The 22850-nt window shown below is 43.2% G+C and overlaps 2 protein-coding genes across 3 annotated transcripts in view; both read left to right on the plus strand.

Moving 5' to 3' along the window:
- LOC307156058 (uncharacterized protein) overlaps positions 1 to 22850 on the plus strand; it is a 488898-nt gene that overhangs the window by 394390 nt on the left and 71658 nt on the right. The window lies entirely within an intron of this gene.
- The window catches only part of LOC307156367 (uncharacterized protein), a 1306365-nt gene that overhangs the window by 386724 nt on the left and 896791 nt on the right, over positions 1 to 22850 (plus strand). The window lies entirely within an intron of this gene.

The raw sequence follows: 22850 nt of genomic DNA on the forward strand, positions 1-22850 counted from the left end.
CATTTGAAAACAGTATTTGGAACATGACTAGGGATTTTCATGTGCTGGCAAAATGCTGACAATGATTCAAAAGCACAATCACAGAACTGACACCATGGCATTTTTGTTAACACGTGGACTAGCCCAACTGTAACAATACTAAAGCACTTACTTTAGCACTGGATTGTCATCAGATTGCAAAACCTGAAACGAAAACAAAATACATATTAATAAAAAACATATCATCCAAATGACATGGTAAATGTTGCCTACGTGAAATATCTAAGTTAAGTTACTTGGTAAAGAGGTGGAACGAGTGATTTTTACACTTTAAATACATCACATTTACTTATTCACACTACAATTCATGCATTCATCAGCTTCCAAATAGGAGTAAATGCAGGCTCCTCTGGTTTATGCTGTCTTTCTCCACAGGTAGCATGGTCTGCTGACCTCCTTGTCATCACCCACTTCCTAACAAACAACTCTAGTCAAGGGCGCCGTAAAGGGGTGGAAGGTTAGGACGATTCTAAGGGCCCAGGCTGATTTAGGGCCCAGAAGAGCAGACCCCCTTTTTCTTTTCTTATTTCTTTTCTCTTTTTTATACATACATTAAATGTGCTAGGGCCCCTCATGCACTAAATGTGTATTTTGTCCGTTTTGACCATATATTTAATATTTAAAAAACAAATAATGTATTTACTGTTTCAGTCACACCCCTCCCCCTCACAATGGTTCATTCCACCTGCGCTGTCCGAGCTACGATCGCTAGTGTAGCGTCTCTTGCTAATTGCACTTGCTATGATGCAGCGCAGACAGTGACACACACACACACACACAGGCATGTCACATCAAAAGTCAGGGCATCAAAAACGGAAAGAAAAGAAGGAAAGAGAAGACAGAGAACGCCGAAGTCGACAGTATGTCACACAGTTTTTCAAAAAGAAAGGTAGCTTGCCCTATTCCTGTATTCCAAAACTTTCAGAGTTACTTATTTTTGTTGCTACATAACCTGCTTTTATCTAGCTAGCTTAGTAAAATAATTACTGAACAAGGTGAGCCTGAGCGCGAAACTTCACGTCTTATCTACTGTGTTCGCCACATGATGATAACTTTACAAAACAAAAAGTAATCTACACGCTTCAAAAATTACAAAATCAGTTTGCCGTGTGTGTCGTGTCGTGTGTTCTGTGAAGTGACAGTGCTGCTGCTACGATCGATGCTGTCAAACTTGACGTTCTTAATATGAATAAAATGCTGCAGAAAAAATAATATAAAACTGAATAAAACATGTGTCTGTAGTAACCATTGGCTATAAGGAGTTTACAAATAGATATTTTAATATTTTATATTACAGTTTTTCTGAATTGCTAAAACACTAAATCCCATTCTCTGAACCAAATTCTCAATAGCCTAAACCAAGTTGTCAATTAAATCACTCTTTCTGTAAAAAATATGTCCCCATAGGTTACCTCTGGCCACGTTAACAATGACGATGGATGAGACAATGTGAGAACAAGTGATCGCCGTATACGAAGTTTTCTCCGTGATCCCAATTTAAAACATTGACGGTATTAACGTTATTTGTCATTTTGCTAAAGTTTTGGCTAACTATAAACAATCTTCTAACTACTGAACTAGCTACCGGATGTGCCGTGTCAGTTTAGCGGAAGTCGGATGACAAAATGCGGAAGCGCGAAGTATCAAAAGTGGGCGGGGCGGAATAAGGTGAATAGATTTGATATTTCCCACATTCCCCTTACAGAAAAAACACATGAACTTCACATGTGCAAAAAATCATGTGGTCACATGTGACCATATGCACATGTGATTTTGCACATGTGAAATTTAACATGTAAAAATATGTGTTTTGCACATGGGAAATGTGTGCTTTTGGAACATTTACACATGTGATTACATGTGAAACACATGAAACCCATGAGCTCACATGTGAAACTTAAAATTCCCATGTGAAACCTATAATCACATGTAAAATGTAAAATTCCCATGTGAAACCCATGAGATCACATGTGAAACCCATGAGATCACATGTGAAACGTAAATCACATGTAAAACCCATGAGATCACATGTGAAACCCATGAAATCACATGTGAAACCTAAATCACATGTGAAACCCATGAGATCACATGTGAAACCTATTAGATCACATGTGAAACCTATGAGATCACATGTGAAACCCATGAGATCACATGTGAAACCCATGAGATCACATGTGAAACCTAAATCACATGTGAAACCCATGAAATCACATGTGAAACCTATGAAATCACATGTGAAACCTATGAGATCACATGTGAAACCCATGAGATCACATGTGAAACCCATGAGATCACATGTGAAACCTAAATCACATGTGAAACCCATGAGATCACATGTGAAACCCATGAGATCACATGTGAAACCTAAATCACATGTAAAACCCATGAGATCACATGTGAAACCCATGAAATCACATGTGAAACCTAAATCACATGTGAAACCCATGAGATCACATGTGAAACCTATTAGATCACATGTGAAACCTATGAGATCACATGTGAAACCCATGAGATCACATGTGAAACCCATGAGATCACATGTGAAACCTAAATCACATGTGAAACCCATGAGATCACATGTGAAACCTATGAAATCACATGTGAAACCTATGAGATCACATGTGAAACCCATGAGATCACATGTGAAACCCATGAGATCACATGTGAAACCTAAATCACATGTGAAACCCATGAGATCACATGTGAAACCCATGAGATCACATGTGAAACCTATGAGATCACATGTGAATGAGATCACATGTGAAACCTATAATCACATGTGAAACCTAAATCACATGTGAAACCCATGAGATCACATGTGAAACCCATGAGATCACATGTGAAACCTATGAGATCACATGTGAATGAGATCACATGTGAAACCTATAATCACATGTGAAACCTAAATCACATGTGAAACCCATGAGATCACATGTGAAACCCATGAGATCACATGTGAAACCTAAATCACATGTGAAACCCATGAGATCACATGTGAAACCTATGAGATCACATGTGAAACCCATGAGATCACATGTGAAACCTATGAGATCACATGTGAAACCTATGAGATCACATGTGAAACCTATAATCACATGTGAAACCTAAATCACATGTGAAACCCATGAGATCACATGTGAAACCCATGAGATCACATGTGAAACCTAAATCACATGTGAAACCCATGAGATCACATGTGAAACCCATGAGATCACATGTGAAACCTAAATCACATGTGAAACCCATGAGATCACATGTGAAACCTATGAGATCATGTGAAACCTATGAGATCACATGTGAAACCTATAATCACATGTGAAACCTAAATCACATGTGAAACCCATGAGATCACATGTGAAACCTAAATCACATGTGAAACCCATGAGATCATATGTGAAACCCATGAGATCACATGTGAAATGTAAAATTCCCATGTGAAACCCATGAGATCACATGTGAAACCTATGAGATCACACTAAAACACTAAATCCCATTCTCTGAACCAAATTCTCAATAGCCTAAACCAAGTTGTCAATTAAATCACTCTTTCTGTAAAACATTAAACAAGTTCAGGCAGTTAAAACACTGTTTGCAAATCTCATGCACCCTTTTTGCAAAACTCTAAACACATTCTCGCTCACTAAAACACATTTCACACTGTGATGCACGTGTGTTTCAAAACTCTAAACACAGACAGGCAAAAGGTAAACACAACTACAACACTCTTGTCATCATTTACACACAACGACTCAAAATTGTTCACACTTATTTCTAATGATGTGACCAAACCAACTGTACATAATACAAGTCCGTTTAGAGTGCCAAAATTGACTCAAAAGGTTGCACTGAATGTTGATACCTATATGGATTGAAAAGATATAAGAGAGAGAGGAGGAAGAGTGCGTGTAAGAGGTGGTGAACAAGGAGGAAGAGGATGAGGATGATGAAGAGCATGTGTGGAGAACACTGTCAAGGCTGGATCTGGCTTTAGGGTTTTTCTCTTTGCCTCCAGAGATGACAGTGTGTCTGTGATGTGGACAAACTCCTCCACCAGAACATGAAGACGCGATGCTGAAGCAGAATACATGTATCTCTCTCACTGACCTTGATTCTGCAGTTGCACAACTCTTTTGAGTGACTGTAACATGCTTTTCATTTAGAGTTTTTTACTGTAACCTTTATGGCTTCTGCAGTTGGTCACTGTATTTTTACAGTATGCAAGTGCTGAATATCCAGACATTCAATACTATACAATATTCAGTACAATGCTATACTTGCAGTGCATACAGTAATTTATTCACCTTACTAATGTTAGTAGTCATTACTATACTTTTTTACGTAATTGCAAATTTTGTTTACTTTGTTACAATATACTTTTTTTCTTTAACTGCATGCTTTGGATTCTGTGTTCTCCATTTTTCTCTGTAGTGTCTAATGAATGATCTGTAGTGTTTATAATATTGACTCGTTGTGTGTATGATCTGAAAGCATTGTCTGATTTTGAGCACAGATAAAATGGTTTTGAGGCAATTGTTTGATTTTGCCAGAAGAGCCAGAGGTTCTCTGAATGTGGTGTGAAAATTTGGTTTTGTGTTTAAGGTTTTGAGAAAGTGAGTGATAGTTTCAAGAAATGTGTTTTAGCAATTCAGAAAAACTGTATTTCATCTTTAATAACTATGAATCGATAAGAATAAACCTCGAAATGCAGTGTCTGCCAAAAACATGAATGTAAATGTAATCAAAATTATATTGTCAGATTTAATCTAATAACATTAGTGCAATGAATGTTACTAGAAAATTAAAATGTATTTTAAGATTATGCTGCTGTAGTTTAGTGGTTAATTAAGATGAATGCCATTAGTGTTACTTTATGTATTGTTTATCTTTTATCCATGTCATGTTGCAACACTATTATCTTTCAGTAGATCAGTTCAGATATTTTATCATGTTTATCAAATGATGTGTTTCTAACAGCAAACACTCAGAATAAAGTGAGATGATCTGCTGATGACCCTGAATGGCTTGTTGAATGAGTGTTGATAGTCTGAGGCTCATCAATATTAACAGATCTGCTGAAAACACTCTTTATTTCATGACAATAGTTCCTGTTTTCACCTCATTTATTATGCTGATGTCTTCAGATCTCCTGTAAATTGACACTTAAAGTTCATTTCATTGGTGTCAGCAGACTGAGGGGATTTGTTGGCTACTATATGGACGTTTATTGCTGTGTTTATGTTTTAACTGTTTTCCTTACCATTGTTTATATTTGGAAGAATTAAAATTATTATGACCGCCGCTAGCGTAGCTAGCGAAAGCGGTCATATAGGGATTGTCAAAGTTTTTTTTTTTTTTTTTTCCCGTCACCTTACTGAATTTTTCGTCAACGATACCAGGGACACCGAAGCACCGGGGAACATGAAATTTGGTGGGCATGTAGCCCCACTAGACTTCTAAGGAAAAATTTCGTTTGGTCCCCGGGGGCCACTCCCCCCCCGCGCTGGGCCCCCCCAAACTCAAAAAAATGCAGTTTTTCCTAAATAACTACCTGAACCGTGGCACCGAGGATGAAGAAATTTTTATGGTATGTTGGTCTACTAGACTTTTAGGGTGTACTCACACTAGCCAGTTTGAACCGTGCCCGAGTGCGTTTGACCACCAAAGCGCGGTTCGTTTGACTAGTGTGAGTGCTCCGAACCGCGCCCGGGCGCGGCTCGATTAGCCGGCCCTGGCCCGCTTGGAAGAGGTGGGCCAGAGCACGGTTCAGTTGGACTCGGGCGCGGTTCGCATGCAGTGTGAGCGCTAACCGTGCTGGAGCACGGAACAGGACGCGTGACGTCACGGTTTTGCGACGCTCCAAAGCCAACATGGCGGGGAAAGGGTCGCTTTGGTCTACGGCAGAGGTGCAATGCTTGTTGGAAATTTGGGCAGATGAGAGCATACAAGAACAGCTGGACAAAACGCATAAAAACTCAGATATATTTAGAAAAATCCGTGACTATCTTCTTCGTCATGGATATCAAAGAACTACTGAGCAGTGTAGAGACAAGGTAAAAAAACTGCGGGCACAGTATTTAAAGGTACGGGATGCACTCCGTAAATCGGGCAGCTCTGCAGAAGAAAAGGACAAATTTCAATGGTATGACGCTGTCGACAGTATAATTGGCAGCAAACCTTCTAGCCAACCGAATGTGCTGGAGTCTCATCCACGAAGATCGCTGGATTCTACGTCATCTGATACGGAGAACACAGGACTGGAGAGATCACAGAGCTGTGAGTAACGTTAACATACATACCAGTTCCATTTGATAGCTATTCTGTTAAATCAGTATGTGCATGTCCCTAAAGTAAATTACGCAAGGTTTTACTACAAATCCAACCAAGAAACCATGGTTACTGTATTAAAATCTTGGTTTCCACAAACTGACCATGGGTATGCTGTTAAAACTGGGTTTTACTACAAAAAGAAAAAAAATAGTTTACATAAGGGATGTTTGTTTAATGTTATTATTAAAATGATTAACTTTTGTGTTTATTTTGCTTTTATTTCTGTAGTTACATCGGTCAATTCAGACTCAACAATCGCTTCAAACACTGGTGATGAGACACAGGACACATCAGATAACACTGAGGAGACAATACCTTCAGAACAAGGCAAAAAGAGAAAGAGAAAGGTAGAAGTGAGTGACATGATGACTGCCTTTCTAGATATGCAGAAAAAACAGCATGAAGAATTCATGCAAGGGGAGCACTTGCGTTACCAGCAAGAAAAAGAAATGCTTGATAACTGGATGAAGGCTCAAGTACAGATGGAGGAGCGTCGACTGCAACAGCAGAGGGAGGAACGCCAAGAAACAAACATGATGTTCCTGCAAACCATGAACAGACTGTTTGATGCCATGATTCCCTCACACTCTCATCACCAGCCCTCTCCTCACCATCCCTTTCCTCATGTTCCTCCTCCTACACCTCCTCCTGCTGCTACTCCTCCTCCTACTCTTCCTCCTCATCTGCAGTATCCCTACCATGCTGAGACATCATCATCCTACTCTGAGCTTGATAACTCTACACATGTTTATCGCAACCTGTAAAGGCACAGTTGTTCACGTCCATGTTTTTACGTTGTTATTGTATTTGGACATTGCCTTTCATTATAAGGGTTATTTAAGTTTTATCTTGTTTTTTTTTATTAAGAACATGTTTGTAATTGGTAAATATGACCAACAGTTGTTTAATTTCCTGTAGCATATATTTACTATGCACTTTAACCTAACACTATGCACTACCTCAAACCTCTACACTTTATAATTCTACCTCGAGCCTCTACAATATACACCACACACTTCCATAAATTATACACCACACACACTAGGTAGCCTATAGTTCTCTCAAACCTTTCCATATACACTCAGTGGACTTCACACAAACTTTTTGAATTTCATGTTTATATACCTTCTATGCTGTATTGAATAATGACACTCAGGTATGTCTGCAAATTGAAGTACGGTATACTGCAAGCAAATTGTCATTTTTGAGAAAACTTCTTTCCCAGCAGTGCCTTGATACATAGCACTTTGTATTTGATTTATTTTCTTATTTTGTTTCACCACTGCACACGGTCGTGTTCTGTGAAGTACTGTTTTTTTTTTTTTTTTTTGTGAGAAGTGCTCCTGATTTTATGATTAAAACTTTTTTCGGCATCATCTTATGTTTTATGTGTGTTATTCGCAAATAACTCCTGCACTGTTCTTGAAATGAACAATATGACTTTATTGACAACAGCACAAAAATAAGTCATAGTAAACCAATAAGTACAATAAATATACATGCACTGAATGTAGTAGCGGCATGACACAGAAGTATGTAATGAAAACCATCCTCCTGAAATATACAGGTATATTTGTATCTCTCTACAAATTTGAGAAATATGAACACAATGCATCTCTGGTGGCATTTGAACTAGTAGCTGTATTATGAGGATTCCATTCACTGTTCACATTTTCCTCTTCTGTGGCAATCTCCTCACATTCCTCACCATTTACTTGACAAAAATTGTGCAGAACGCAACATGCGCTGATTATAGTGTTTATGTTGTCTATGCGGCAATCACACCTCTTCATTAAGCATCTCCACCTTCCTTTCAGGAGGCCAAATGCCCTTTCCACAGTCATGCGTGCCTTGCTGAGGCGGTTGTTGAAGGTGGCCTGTGCAGGGGTTGTTTGTTGATTTTCTGGATATGGTTTCATCAACCATGGCAGTAATGGATATGCAGCATCCCCCAAAATCACCACTGGCACATCTACTCCTTCAAACCTCTCTGTTATCCGAGGGAACAGTGTATTACTCTGACCCCTCTCAAACAAGGATGAATTGGCAAAAACTCTTGCATCATGAACCTTTCCCGGCCATCCCACATTAATGTCCCAGAACATAAGTCGATAGTCAACCACACCTTGCAAAATAACAGAGTAGAAACCTTTCCGGTTGTAGTAGTCTGCAGAGCTAACAGGTGGAGCCAAAATCCCAATGTGAGTGCCATCAATAGCTCCTCCACATTGTGGGAAGCCCCACCTGTCTCTGAATCCCTGAATTATGCTTTCAAATTCCTGTTCAGAGGGTGTTCTGATGAAAAGGGAAAGCAAATTTTTCACAATTGCAGAGGCTACATGGTTGGTAATGCTAACAGCAGTTGACTGACCAATCCCAAATAAATGGGAGATGGTTCTGAACTCAACATTTGTGGCCAGTCTCCATATGCATATTGCAACACGTTGGTCCACAGGCACTGGTTTTCTGAATGAAGTGGTCTGTCTTTGAAGGTGCGGCTGCAGGCTGTTGCACAACTGCAAGAATGATGTCCTTCTCATTCTGAAATTAGCCTTCCACTCACAGTCTGTCCAGCTGCTGAGAACATGCTGCCACCACACACCAGATCTCTGCCGAATCCATATGGTCCTGCAGCAGAATGGAGAAATATTGTTAACTGTATATAGTTTATGCATACAAAATTACCTTACAGCACTTTGAAGTGTAATTAAATAAACAACAAACTACTACTCCAGTGCATACATAACAGTTATGTGTCCCGTTTAATACAGGTGTCTTAATACAAGAATGAAGCTAATATTAACCAGCAAATGATACATGATTATTAGCTTTAGAACGCTACTGTCATAATTACAAAAAAAAAAAAAAAACATTACACACATATTGTATTTCAAATTTCACAATACACTTTTCAATTGTATTCAGTGACATTTCAGTATATTAATTCTTACCTTGTCGATGTACGGGAACTGTAGTCCGTAATCAAAGCTGCAAAGTCCTTGCTGCACTTCAGCTGGTACCTTGCAAACCTCCTCATACGAGCAGCACGATGACGAGAAAAATTTCGTGCAACAAAGGCGATAGATCGGTTTAACAAAAGGCTGTGAGAGGGCTGTGGACCACCGTGGACCAAACGACACAAAAGTATCCACAAAGAAAACAGAGCGATGGACTCCATTGTGTTCATTGCATAGACTGTTCAGTGAGAGCGCCGCTCTTCCTGTTTATCCCGAAACCGTCGCACCATAATGACGTAAGCGTGCTCCGGCACGAATGCTGAAACCCTATGTGAGTGCAGGCCAGAGGGGGAGTGGGGAGGGGGGACAATCGTACTCGGGCCCGGTTCATGGCAACCGTGCCTAGTGTGAGTACACCCTTACAGAAAAATTTCGTTTGGTCCCCGGGGGCCACTCACCCCCCGCGCTGGGGCCCCCGTAAATTTTTCGTCAACGATACCAGGGACATCGAAGCACCGGGGAACATGAAATTTGGTGGGCATGTAGCCCCACTAGACTTCTAAGGAAAAATTTCGTTTGGTCCCTGGGGGCCACTCCCCCCCCGCGCTGGGCCCCCCCAAACCCAAAAAAATGCAGTTTTTCCTAAATAACTACCTGAACCGTGGCACCGAGGATGAAGAAATGTTTATGGTATGTTGGTCTACTAGACTTTTACGGAAAAATTTCGTTTGGTCCCCGGTGGCCACTCCCCCAGCCGCTCTGGGGCCCCCGTAAATTTTTCGTCAACGATACAAGGGACACCGAAGCACCGGGGAACATGAAATTTGGTGGGCATGTAGCCCCACTAGACTTCTACGGAAAAATTTCGTTTGGTCCCCGGGGGCCACTCCCCCCCTGCGCTGGGCCCCCCCAAACCCCAAAAAATGCAGTTTTTCCTAAATAACTACCTGAACCGTGGCACCGAGGATGAAGAAATTTTTATGGTATGTTGGTCTACTAGACTTTTACGGAAAAATTTCATTTGGTCCCCGGGGGCCACTTCCCCCCCTGCGCTGGGGCCCCCGTAAATTTTTCGTCAACGATACCAGGGACACCGAAACACCGGGGAACATGAAATTTGGTGGGCATGTAGCCCCACTAGACTTCTACGGAAAAATTTCGTTTGGTCCCCGGGGGCCACTCCCCCCCTGCGCTGGGCCCCCCCAAACCCAAAAAAATGCAGTTTTTCCTAAATAACTACCTGAACCGTGGCACCGAGGATGAAGAAATTTTTATGGTATGTTGGTCTACTAGACTTTTACGGAAAAATTTCGTTTGGTCCCCGGGGGCCACTCCCCCCCCCCCCCCCCGCGCTGGGGCCCCCATACATTTTTCGTCAACGATACCAGGGACACCGAAGCACCGGGGAACATGAAATCGGCCTGTAGATGGTGCTGTTGAGCGAAGGGTTGCTGGTTTAGGATGATACTGTCACACACACACATGCAGGAATACAAACAAACGCAAGCATGCACATACACTGACATCCACACGCACAGACACACACCCATACACACACATACAAATCCACATGCACAGACACACACACACAAACACACACGCGCACACATGTACGCACACATACATACACGCACAGACACACACACATACACAAACACACACACATACACACACACACACACACACACACACACACAGACAGACATGCACATACTACTACTTTTTTTAGGTATATACATAAACACGCAATACAGCCAAATTACTCCACGTCATTTATTTTTGTGGAAAGCCAGTGCAGGCCTGAGCGGCGGTCATATTTTGTACCGCGATGCGGTACATCTAGTTTATATTATTTTCTATAGTTCTAGATTCCTGTATTTTAATGAAGAAGCAGAATAATGTTAGGATTAGTAATAAAAATAATGAAAAATAATGAATTGGCATCAGTTAGGTACTGTACGATAAATAGATAGACAGGCATAAATGCTTAGAAGTGTCATTTATTATAAAAACAAACTCAGTGATTTATATTTTTGATTTTGGCAGATCAGCTCCTCCCACTGTAATTCATCAGTGAAGCTCCTCCCACTGTAGTCATATCATCAGTGAAGCTCCTCCCTCAGTAATTCCCCAATAAATGCTGTAAATTCCCATCAGCTACAAGTGAAGACGAGCATCAGAGCATCAGGAAGAGCTGAAATCTGCAAAGACTGAGTTTATTAAAGAGGACAGAGAGAACATGAGTGATCCAGAACCCTGCAGAATGAAACACACTGAAGATCCTGAAGAACAAAGAGGTTGGTGTTTATTCTTCATTCATTCATGATGCTGAAGAACATTCATGTTAGAAACCAGTGTTTCCCACAGAATTAGATTCTATTTGCGGTGGTGGGGTGTGGGGTGTGGTGTGGTGTGGTGTGGTGTGGTGTGGTGGGGTGGGGGGTGATTAAGGCACAACAAACGGGTTAAATATATCATATTTTTATTGACACGTATACACATTTCCTTTGTCAACACTTAGTGTTAGATAACTTAAAGACATTGCTACATTGCTATGCCATTGCTACACTTTCTATGACTGCTCCACAGACTTCTTGTTGCAAATTTTGCACCCTTTGAACATTTTATTTTCAAGCCTTTCTGAAAAAATGTTCCAGTGCCCTATCATATGGGAAGGCCTCAGGACAGGGTCCATTAGGGCTGGGTATCGCTCAAAAAATTACGATACCGATACTGTAGGATTTAAAATAATCCAAGATATTTTAAATGAACAAAGACATTTGCTTTACTGTTCCTCCCCCACTCATTCCACCACAAGGACCATTTGGAGTTCCTAAAGGCATGGGGGGCTGATAGGGATCTAGGCCTGTAGGCCAAAATGTTTTTACTTTGGGGGTCTGAATTGTCACACCTTTAGTGCGGTGGGGAAAGTGTAACTACCTGATTGGTCAGTTTGAATGTCTCACATTTGGGGTTTAGTCACATGGTCAAGGAAAGGATAAAGGGAGATTGAAATGGTTGCTCTGTCTCTTTTTATGCTCTGACCCTCTTCTTCTCTGGGTCTCTCTCTCTCTCTCTCTCTCTCTCTCTCTCTCCCCCCTTCTCTCTCTACATCTATCTACCTATCTATCTATCTCTCAGGTAACATTTTTCATATATGATGGGTAAGATTATTGGTATAAGTTATCATCTCATACACCTATTTTGTGTTATTTCTCACAGGGTAATTCACTTGAGCTTGTGTTTCTGGTGTCCCACTTTCACATGCTTATGAATGGAAGTCAGTGCAAGGAAAAGTCTAGTGTGAACGGCCATTAATATTTAAAATGTACCTATCTCAAATAAATAAATACCAATCTCAAAGTTGGTATCGAAACATGGCAGTATTGTATATTTTAATGTTAATATCATGTTAGATAATTGTGTCATTGATCAAATATATTCAATAGTTCTTGCTAAAGAAACATGGGATTCGTGCCTATAATGTTTTAAAGATAATAATTGGAAGATAAATTTACCTCGTTCATGGAAAGGTTCAAGGACATATAATAAATTATTAAAAGGCATCAAATTATCATTATATTTTATAGCAGTTCTCTACTTTCTACTATTACATCAGGGCTCACTTTCATGTCCTTTCACTTTATATTTCTCTTTAAATTATTTTGATGTACTGAAAATTAAAATGTAATATTTGTTTCTTTCATGTCAGACCCGATGGAAGTGAAGGAGGAGAGTGAAGAACTGAGTGAAGTGAAGGAGGAGAGTGAAGAACTGAGTGAAGTGAAGGAGGAGAGAGAAGAACTGAGTGAAGTGAAGGAGGAGAATGAAGAACTGAGTGAAGTGAAGGAGGAGAGAGAAGAACTGAGTGAAGTGAAGGAGGAGAGTGAAGAACTGAGTGAAGTGAAGGAGGAGAGTGAAGAACTGAGTGAAGTGGAGGAGGAGAGTGAAGAACTGAGTGAAGTGAAGGAGGAGAGTGAAGAACTGATAGAAGTGAAGGTGGAGAGTGAAGAACTGATAGAAGTGAAGGTGGAGAGTGAAGAACTGAGTGAAGTGACGGAGGACAGTGAAGAACTGAGTGAAGTGAAGGAGGAGAGAGAAGAACTGAGTGAAGTGACGGAGGAGAGAGAAGAACTGAGTGAAGTGGAGGAAGAACATCATGTACAATCTGGAGGAAAACCTTTGAGTCGCTCAAAGACTAAACAGACATTTTTAAAGAAAAGAAAAGACAAGAATTCTTTTACCTGCACTCAGTGTGGAAAGAGTCTCACAACCAAACATAGTCTTGAGATTCACATGAGGATCCACACCGGAGAGAAGCCGTTCTCATGTGATCAGTGTGGAAAGAGATACCTATGCAAACGATATCTTAAAAAACACATGATGATCCACACTGGAGAGAAGCCGTTCTCATGTGATCAATGTGACAAAACATTTCTTAGTGCATCACACCTGAAGACACACCTGACAGTTCATACAAAGGAGAAGCCGCATTCATGTTCTGTGTGTGGAAAGAGTTTTTCACTGCTGTCTAATTTACATAGACATGAGAAAACTCACACTGGTGTGAGAGAGTACATGTGCTTTGAGTGTGAGAAGACTTTTACTACAGCGAGCAATTTAAAACTGCACCAGAGAATTCACACTGGAGAAAAACCTTACAAGTGTTCACTCTGTGACAAGAGATTCAATCAGTCAGCAGAGCTGAGATCACATAAGAGGATTCACACTGGAGAAAAACCTTACAAGTGTTCACACTGTGACAAGAGATTCAATCAGTCATCAAACCTGAAAAAACATGAGAGGATCCACACTGGAGAAAAACCTTACAAGTGTTCACACTGTGACAAGAGATTCAGTCTGTCAGAATATCTGAAATCACATGAGAGGAACCACACTGGAGAAAAACCTTACAAGTGTTCACACTGTGACAAGAGATTCAAACACTTAACAGGTCTGAAATCACATGAGAGGAACCACACTGGAGAAAAACCTTACAAGTGTTCACACTGTGACAAGAGATTTAATCAATCATCACATCTGAAAACACATGAGAGGAACCACACTGGAGAAAAACCTTACAAGTGTTCACACTGTGACAAGAGATTCAGTCGATCAGAACATCTGAAAACACATGAGAGGATCCACACTGGAGAGAAGCCGCACACGTGTGATCAGTGCGGGAAGAGTTTCTCTATTAAAAGTCTCCTGAAGCGACACATGAAGATCCATGCAGTGGATAGACCACATCACCACATGCATTGTTAAAATAATCAAACAGACTACAGTGGCTCATCCTTAAGTTTATCAAGTGATGAGAATACCCCACTCTCCCCTATGTAATATTTACATATGATTTGACAGTATACTTGAATAAATACCTAAAGTATAAAAAGGAGTGCATCATGCCTGACCCCTACATGAACACTTTTGGTTTTGTGACTGTAAGTCATTCTGTTATTGAAGTTAGAAATGTGTATGCCAATAATCTTATGTACTGTAACTGTATAGACGGTCCCTAAATTTGCGAACGTCAAACTTTTCGCCAGTTAATCTCCAAAAGCCCCAAGCGGAAAAAAAGGACCCAAGAACCAGTTGGGGGGACCAATCAGAAAATTCAACTGAAAATAAATACTGGTTTAGAAAATATTAAGCACGATTTCCAAAATCTTGTGCAATGCCACATGATCTAATATAGATGGTATTACATTTTTGTATTTTGCATGGATTAGACAACACAGTTCTGTTCCAATAAATAAAAAATAAAAAATCACACAGACATTATTTAGTAATTTAACATTATTTTATTTACTTTACTTTTTACATTACTTTATTTTCAAGACAAATTTAAAATTAAATGTGTGTGTGTGTGTGTAAACATTCTCAGCATGAGATGTGTCTGTTCCTGTGGGTTAACTGCACCATCACATGTGTTATCCTCTGCTCTGCCTCAGAACAGCTGTATTCTTATATTGGGTCCCTTAGAAGCTGGATTGGGTCCCTTAGCCCTACAATCTAAGAAAGAAGTAAAGAGCCTAGGTGTCATGACTGTGACCTGAATTTTAAATCTCATAATAATCAAGTGACAAAAACTTGTTTTTATCATCTGAGAAATATAGCCAAGATTCGTCCTTTTTTAATCTGTGGATGATGCTAAGAAACTCATTCATGCTTTTATCTTTTCTCATCTTGATTATTGTAACGCTACCGTAAATCCTCTAATATTGGCCTGTATTCCATTAGCGGCCGGGTCTCTAACATTGGCCGGTCTCGCTGTCGGCGGAGGTAAATAAAGGCGGGTTTCTAATAGTGGCCGGGGCTATTATTGTCATGATATATTACGCGGAAGCAATGATGCAAGTAACTCTTTATTGAGGGGTCAAAAGACACAAAAATATACAGGAATTCGGGTGGGCTAGTGGCGCAGGGACTAGATGGTCAGCGTTCTGGTGAAGACAGGTGACGGTGAATCCAGTGACAGTGAACATCCAGACGAGATGAGACGAACACCACGAAGACACCGAACAGGAAACTTGAATCAGGAACAGAACTGGAGACGGCACACGATGACACACACTGAGGAACAAAACAACGATCTGACAAAGAGAGGAGAGTGTGATGAGTCTTTATAGGTGAGTGAATTGGCAGCAGCTGGTGCGGGGAATGAGATCAGCTGGCGCGCTGATCAGCAGGAATGAGCAGTCACGCCCACTCACACACACCCACACACACATAACAACAAATACACGAGACACGAAGAAAACAGTGAATTCATGAACCGTGACAGTACCCCCTCTCCTAGGAACGCCTCCTGGCGTCCCCAGACTCCCTTACCTGTCGATTGTAATCATCAATAAGGGAGTGATCCAGGATGTCTCTAGCAGGAACCCAACTTCTCTCCTCCGGACCGTAACCTTCCCAGTCCACCAAGTACTGGAATCCGCGTCCCCTCCGCCTTGAGTCCAGAATACGATTAACCGAATATGTAGGTTCCCCTTCTACGAGTCGCGGAGGGGGGGGGGGGGGGGGAACGGGACAGGCGGATTAATACGAGAATGAAACACGAGTTTTATTTTGGAAACATGGAAGGCGGAATGAATCCTCCTGTACACTGGAGGGAGTTTGAGGCGGACTGCCACCGGGCTAATGATCTTGGTGACAGTGAACGGGCCGATAAATTTGGGAGCAAGTTTATTAGAGATGGAACGGAGAGGAATGTTCTTGGTAGAAAGCCACACTTTTTGACCAACGACGTATACGGGAGGCCTAGACCGGTGGCGATCGGCTTTGGCCTTGGTGCGCGCTCCCGCTTGGAGTAGAGTCTCGCGGGCTCTAGTCCAAGTGCGACGACACCTCTGGACGAAGGCGTGAGCGGAGGGAACCGCGACTTCAGATTCCAGACTAGGAAAAATTGGTGGCTGGTAACCTAGACTACACTCAAACGGAGATAGGCCCGTAGATGATACTGGTAACGAATTGTGGGCGTACTCCACCATTGACAGTTGTTGGCTCCATGAGGAAGGATTCTTGGAGACCAGACATCGCAACGTTCTCTCTAAATCCTGGTTGGCTCTCTCAGTTTGGCCATTGCTCTGGGGATGAAACCCTGAGGACAGACTAACAGTCGCACCCAGTAACTTACAAAACTCTTGCTAAAATTTGGACACAAATTGGGGTCCTCTGTCGGATACCACGTCCGTCGGGAGGCCATGTAACCGAAAGACGTGGTTAACGACTGTTAACGCTGTCTCCTTGGCTGAGGGTAATTTGGGCAAGGGAATGAAATGGACCGCCTTCGAGAACCGGTCCACCACGGTTAAAACTACCGTGTTACCCTGAGAGGGTGGGAGGGCGGTGACTAAAATCTAGCGATATGGGACCAGGGTCTCGAAGGGATCGGCAGCGGTTGAAGGAGCCCATCTGGGGGTCGAATGGAAGTCTTACCAGTGGCACAAACTGAGCAAGCCAAAACAAAACTGTGAACGTCACGAGCCATACGTGGCCACCAAAATCATTGCTTGACTAAAGATGTAGTGCGACTGTCTCCTGGATGGCAAGCCACATTGGAACAATATCCCCACTGAATCACGTTGGACCGTAATCCCTCTGGCACAAATAAACGGTTCGGTGGACAGCCGACCGGAGGCGTTACCCCTTGTAAGGCCGTCTTGACCTTCAATTCGACCTCCCATGAGAGTGTGGAGATAATTAGGGTCTCCGGAAAAATGCACTCGGGAGTAGACGGGCGATCGGAACGGTCAAAAATGCATGACAAAGAATCGGGCTTGATGTTTTTAGAGCCCGGGCGGTACGAGAGAGTAAAGTCAAAACGTCCGAAGAAAAGTGCCCACCGAGCCTGCCTGGAGTTCAATCTTTTAGCGGTTCTAATGTATTCCAGATTCTTATGATCGGTCCAAACGATAAAAGGTACCCCCGACCCTTCTAACCAGTGACGCCATTCTTCAAATGTTAACTTGACTGCCAACAACTCTCTGTTACCAATATCATAATTACGTTCGGCAGGGGACAAACGGTGAGATAAAAACGCGCATGGATGCATTCTGTCGTCAGCAGAAGAACGTTGGGATAGCACTGCACCTACCCCCACATCTGACGCATCGACCTCCACCACGAACTGACGTGATGGATCAGGGGTAACTAAGATGGGGGCTGAAACAAAGCGGCCTTTCAGTTTGGCAAACGCAGCCTCAGCTGCGTCTGACCACCTGAACGTAGTTCTGGGGGAGGTCAAGGTGGTCAGAGGTGAGGCTAGTTGGCTGAAATTGTGAATGAACCAGCCGGTAGAAATTGGCGAACCCCAGAAACCTCTGTAGGGCCTTACGGGAATCTGGACTTGGCCAATCCACCACAGCCTTAACCTTCTCAGGATCCATACGCATTCCCTCAGACGACACAATGTACCCTAAGAAAGGAACAGACTGTGCATGAAAAGCGCATTTCTCCGCCTTGAAAAAAACCCCATTCTCTAGCAACCTCTGAAGCACTCGTCTGACGTGCTGAACGTGTTCCTGGAGAGACGAAGAAAAAATCAATATGTCATCCAGGTAGACATAAATGAACTGATCGACCATGTCTCTCAGCACATCATTGACGAGTGCCTGGAAGACCGCTGGGCTATTGGAAAGCCCAAAAGGCATAACCAAATATTCAAAGTGCCCCCTGGGGGTGTTAAAAGCGGTCTTCCATTCATCCCCCTTCCTGATGCGGACCAAATGATAAGCATTACGTAAGTCCAGTTTTGTGAAGACCGACGCTCCCTGCAACCTCTCGAAGGCTGAAGACATCAACGGCAAAGGATAAGTATTCTTTACCGTGATGTTATTCAACCCTCGGTAATCAATGCAAGGTCGCAGAGAACCGTCCTTCTTCCCCACAAAAAAGAACCCCGCCCCCGCTGGAGAAGAGGAAGGTCGGATTAATTTGGATGCCAGAGAATCAGAAATATATTTCTCCATGGCCTCCCTCTCGGGAACAGAAAGAGAGTAAAGCTTGCCCTTAGGCGGAGACGTACCTGGCAGTAGATCTATAGCACAGTCATAGGGACGATGCGGAGGAAGAGAAGCAGCCCGAGACTTACTGAACACTTCCTTCAGGTCATGATACTCCGTGGGCACGTTAGACAAATCCACTGCTTCCTCCTGAAATGCAGAAACAGAAACAGACGAACAAGCAGACACAAGACAGGACTCATGACATTTACTGCTCCACTCCAACACTGATTTCTGCTGCCAGTCTATCTTGGGGTTGTGTCTGATGAGCCAGGGGTGTCCGAGAACAATGGGTGCGAGGGGGGAGTCCAGAATGTAAAATGAAGTAGTTTCCGTGTGGTTGCCGGATACTGTGAGTGTAATGGGTCCAGTGGTGAATGAAATGGTAGGAAGAGCTTGACCGTTAAGGGCGTGAACTGCAATGGTGCGTGTGAGAGGTAACAGGGGAATCTGAATCTTGTGTGCAAATGTGCAGTCCATGAAGTTACCTTCTGCCCCGGAGTCCAAAAGTGCTCGACAGTCGTGAGTGTTGGCTGACCATCTTAGTCTTACCGGGAGGAGCGTAGATGTTGATGAGGTCTTCTCAGCGGAGATCCCACCCGACAGTAGCCTCAGATTTACTGCCGGGCTTGCCCTTTTACCGGGCAGTTGTAAGCAAAGTGTCCTGCAGTCCCACAGTAAAGAGACCCTGGGATCTCCGCCTTTCCTTCTCCTCCCGGGAAAGCTCCCGGGGGGTGGTGGCGCAATGGATAAGACACATGCCTTTGGTGTGAGAGACCCGGGTTCGAATCCACTGTGAGACACCAATGTGTCCCTGAGCAAGACACTTAACCCCTAGTTGCTCCAGAGGCGTGCGACCTCTGACATATATAGCAATTGTAAGTCGCTTTGGATAAAAGCGTCAGCTAAATGAATAAATGTAAATGTAAATGTAAAATGTAAAGCCGAGCTCGCCCGGTCAGCCAGCCCATGCAGGAACATATCCCACTGCGCCTCCTCGTTCCACTCGTGCCGCCAAAGTCCGGAACTCGATAGAGTAATCAGATACAGATCTTTCGCCTTGCTTGAGGTCCGCAAGAATCCGTGCCGCTTCTCTTCCCGCTACCGCGCGGTCGAAGACTTTCTTCATTTCGGCGGCGAGTGTCTGGAACGAGGCACAGCATGGATCTGGGTTCTCCCACACCGCCGTCCCCCATAGAGCTGCCCTCCCAGTCAGTAGCGTGAGCACAAACGCCACCTTGCTCTGTTCAGTAGCGAAGGTCCTGGGCTGCAGAGAAAAGTGCATTGAACAGCGTGTTAGGAATGCTCTGCAAAAGTTTGGCTCACCGCTGTATGGCTCGGGAACAGGTAGGCGGGGCTCTGACTGGGAGATGCTCTCTGGTGGTACAGGGGGAGCGGCCGGTGTGGGTGGCGCAGTGAGAACTCGTAGATGTTGTAATTGCTGGGTGAGCTCGGACACCTGCGCCACAAGAGCTTGAATAGCCCGACCCGACTTGTTCATGTTCCTCTCCTGGGTATCCATCTGTGAAATGCTGGACTTGATGAATTCCTCCAGAGGAGAAGAGGATCCGCTTGCTGCTTCCATCGATTGGTCAGATCGTTCTGTCATGATATATTATGTGGAAGCAATGATGAAAGTAACTCTTTATTGAGGGGTCAAAAGACACAAAAATATACAGGAATTCGGATGGGCTAGTGGCGCAGGGACTAGATGGTCAGCGTGCTGGTGAAGACAGGTGACGGTGAATCCAGTGACAGTGAACATCCAGACGAGATGAGACAAACACCACGAAGACACCGAACAGGAAACTTGAATCAGGAACAGAACTGGAGACGGCACACGATGACACACACTGAGGACACCAAACAACGATCTGACAAAGAGAGGAGAGTGTGATGAGTCTTTATAGGTGAGTGAATTGGCAGCAGCTGGTGCGGGGAATGAGATCAGCTGGCGCGCTGATCAGCAGGAATGAGCACTCACGCCCACTCACACATAACAACAAATACACGAGACACGAAGAAAACAGTGAATTCATGAACCGTGACAATTATTAGAACCAACGTTTTTCTGGGCAGGCCACAACATTATGCTTGTGGTAGTAACATGCAAATACCACAGGGGGGCAATGTTTGCTAATGAATCCAAGCCATAGCTACGGTAGCCTGGTCATGTCAATCACTCCGCTCTTGACTTGCACGTGAGACTTCAGTCACCGGTAGGCTAACGTTGTTTACCATAGCAGCTGCGGAGCCAAAGAGGAGACGAAAATTTGACATCAAGTTCAAAGACAACGTGCTGGACTATGCTGCAGAGCACTCTGGGGAGCAAGCTGCTAAACATTTTAACATTGACCTGAAAAGAATAAGATACTGGAAAAAGCAGAAAATGGATCTAGCCGCAGTAAGCAAAAAGAGAGCAAGACTGCCAGGAGGAGGGAGAAAAAAGGTTAGCGAGGAGTTGGACACAAAACTCTCTGAGTGGATCCATTCATTGAGGGACAATCATAACCGAGTGTCGAGGAAAATGATCCGAAACAAGGCTCTGGAAATCTACCCTACAGTGAGTGATAGAGGTGCATGATTACTGGCTAGCAGGGGTTGGCTGCAAAAGTTTTTAAACCGAAATGGCTTCACATTGCGGCGTCGCACCACAATGGCTCAGAAGGACCCAGATCTCCTCACAGAGAAACTTGTCTCATTCATCGACTACGTGAGTAAGACTGTCGTCTCGAAAATAATTTCAGAGAAGGACATAATTGCAATGGATGAGACTGCTGTTTGGTTCAATATGGTGTCTCCCAGTACCATTGACGTAAGAGGGACGAAGAGTGTTGCGCTCAAAACAACAGGCCACGAGAAAATCTCACTGTTGTCCTTGCTGCCAAGGCTGATGGCACTAAACTCAAGCCTCTTGTCGTCTTCCGGGGGGCCCATAGTGAAGTGAAGTGGTAGGCAAATTCAGTTTTCGTCCGCGCCTTCTGGTGTGGGATGCCTACCGCTGTCACATCAGCACCTCTACCAAACAGGAATTGAGGTCCTACAACATCACAACTGCAGTGATCCCAGGAGGCTGCACTAAGTATGTCCAAGCCCCCAATGTCATGTGGAACCAGCACTTCAAAGCGAGCCTACATGCTTCTTATGATGGGTGGATGGCTGGGGACGCAGACAAGCAATAAAACCTAAAAGCACCATCTCGCCGTCTGCTTGTGGACTGGGTTCTCGCTGCTTGGGACAAGCTGGACAAGGACCTGATCATCAAGTCCTTCAAAGTGTGTGGGCAGTCTGTGAAACCCGACGGGAGTGAGGACGACCTCATACTGTGCTTCCGAGAGGGACAGGTATGTTGAAATTAGCACTCACGTCTAATTCACGTTAGCACGTGAATTCCATTCATGAGTGAGCCTGTCCACTGTGACTTGCAATAACGGGCAAACTAAATTAATGTATCGTTCTTTACAGCCCTGCGCTGCTGGACAAGAGGCCCTGACTGCTGCCCGCCTGCGCGAGGAAGAGAACAGACGCACAGCGGAACATGAGGAGGACGAAGAGGAACTGTACAATAATGAACTTGTTGTAGAGGCTGGCGCGAGTGATGAGATTACAGGGAGAGATGAAGAGGAGGAGGAAACTGAGGAGGATTAAACGGAATTGGAGGATTTTTTTTTACTTAAAACCAAACTAGACAGGACACACAACAACAGAGGTTTAGGACTATAATTGAACAATCTGAGGATGGTTAAACTTTGGAGCGGTAAGGTGTCTAAACCAGTAAGTTGCCTTTTGTTATGAATCAATAGCCTAATTATCACTGTGTATGGTTAAGTGTTTACAATGCACTACCGGTATGTTTGCTACGTTTTTGTTACCATATTTCTACACTGGAATTTAGCCTGAATTACCAGTATTTGTTGTTAATGTTCTGTACCGGTATGCATACCATAATGTTATATGGTAACTGTACGTTTTTCAATAAATTAACCTAGTATTTTATAGGTTCAAATAGACACAAAAT

This window comes from Squalius cephalus, assembly GCF_949319135.1.
Source record: "Squalius cephalus genome assembly, chromosome: 1".
In the NCBI taxonomy this organism is placed as follows: domain Eukaryota; kingdom Metazoa; phylum Chordata; class Actinopteri; order Cypriniformes; family Leuciscidae; genus Squalius; species Squalius cephalus.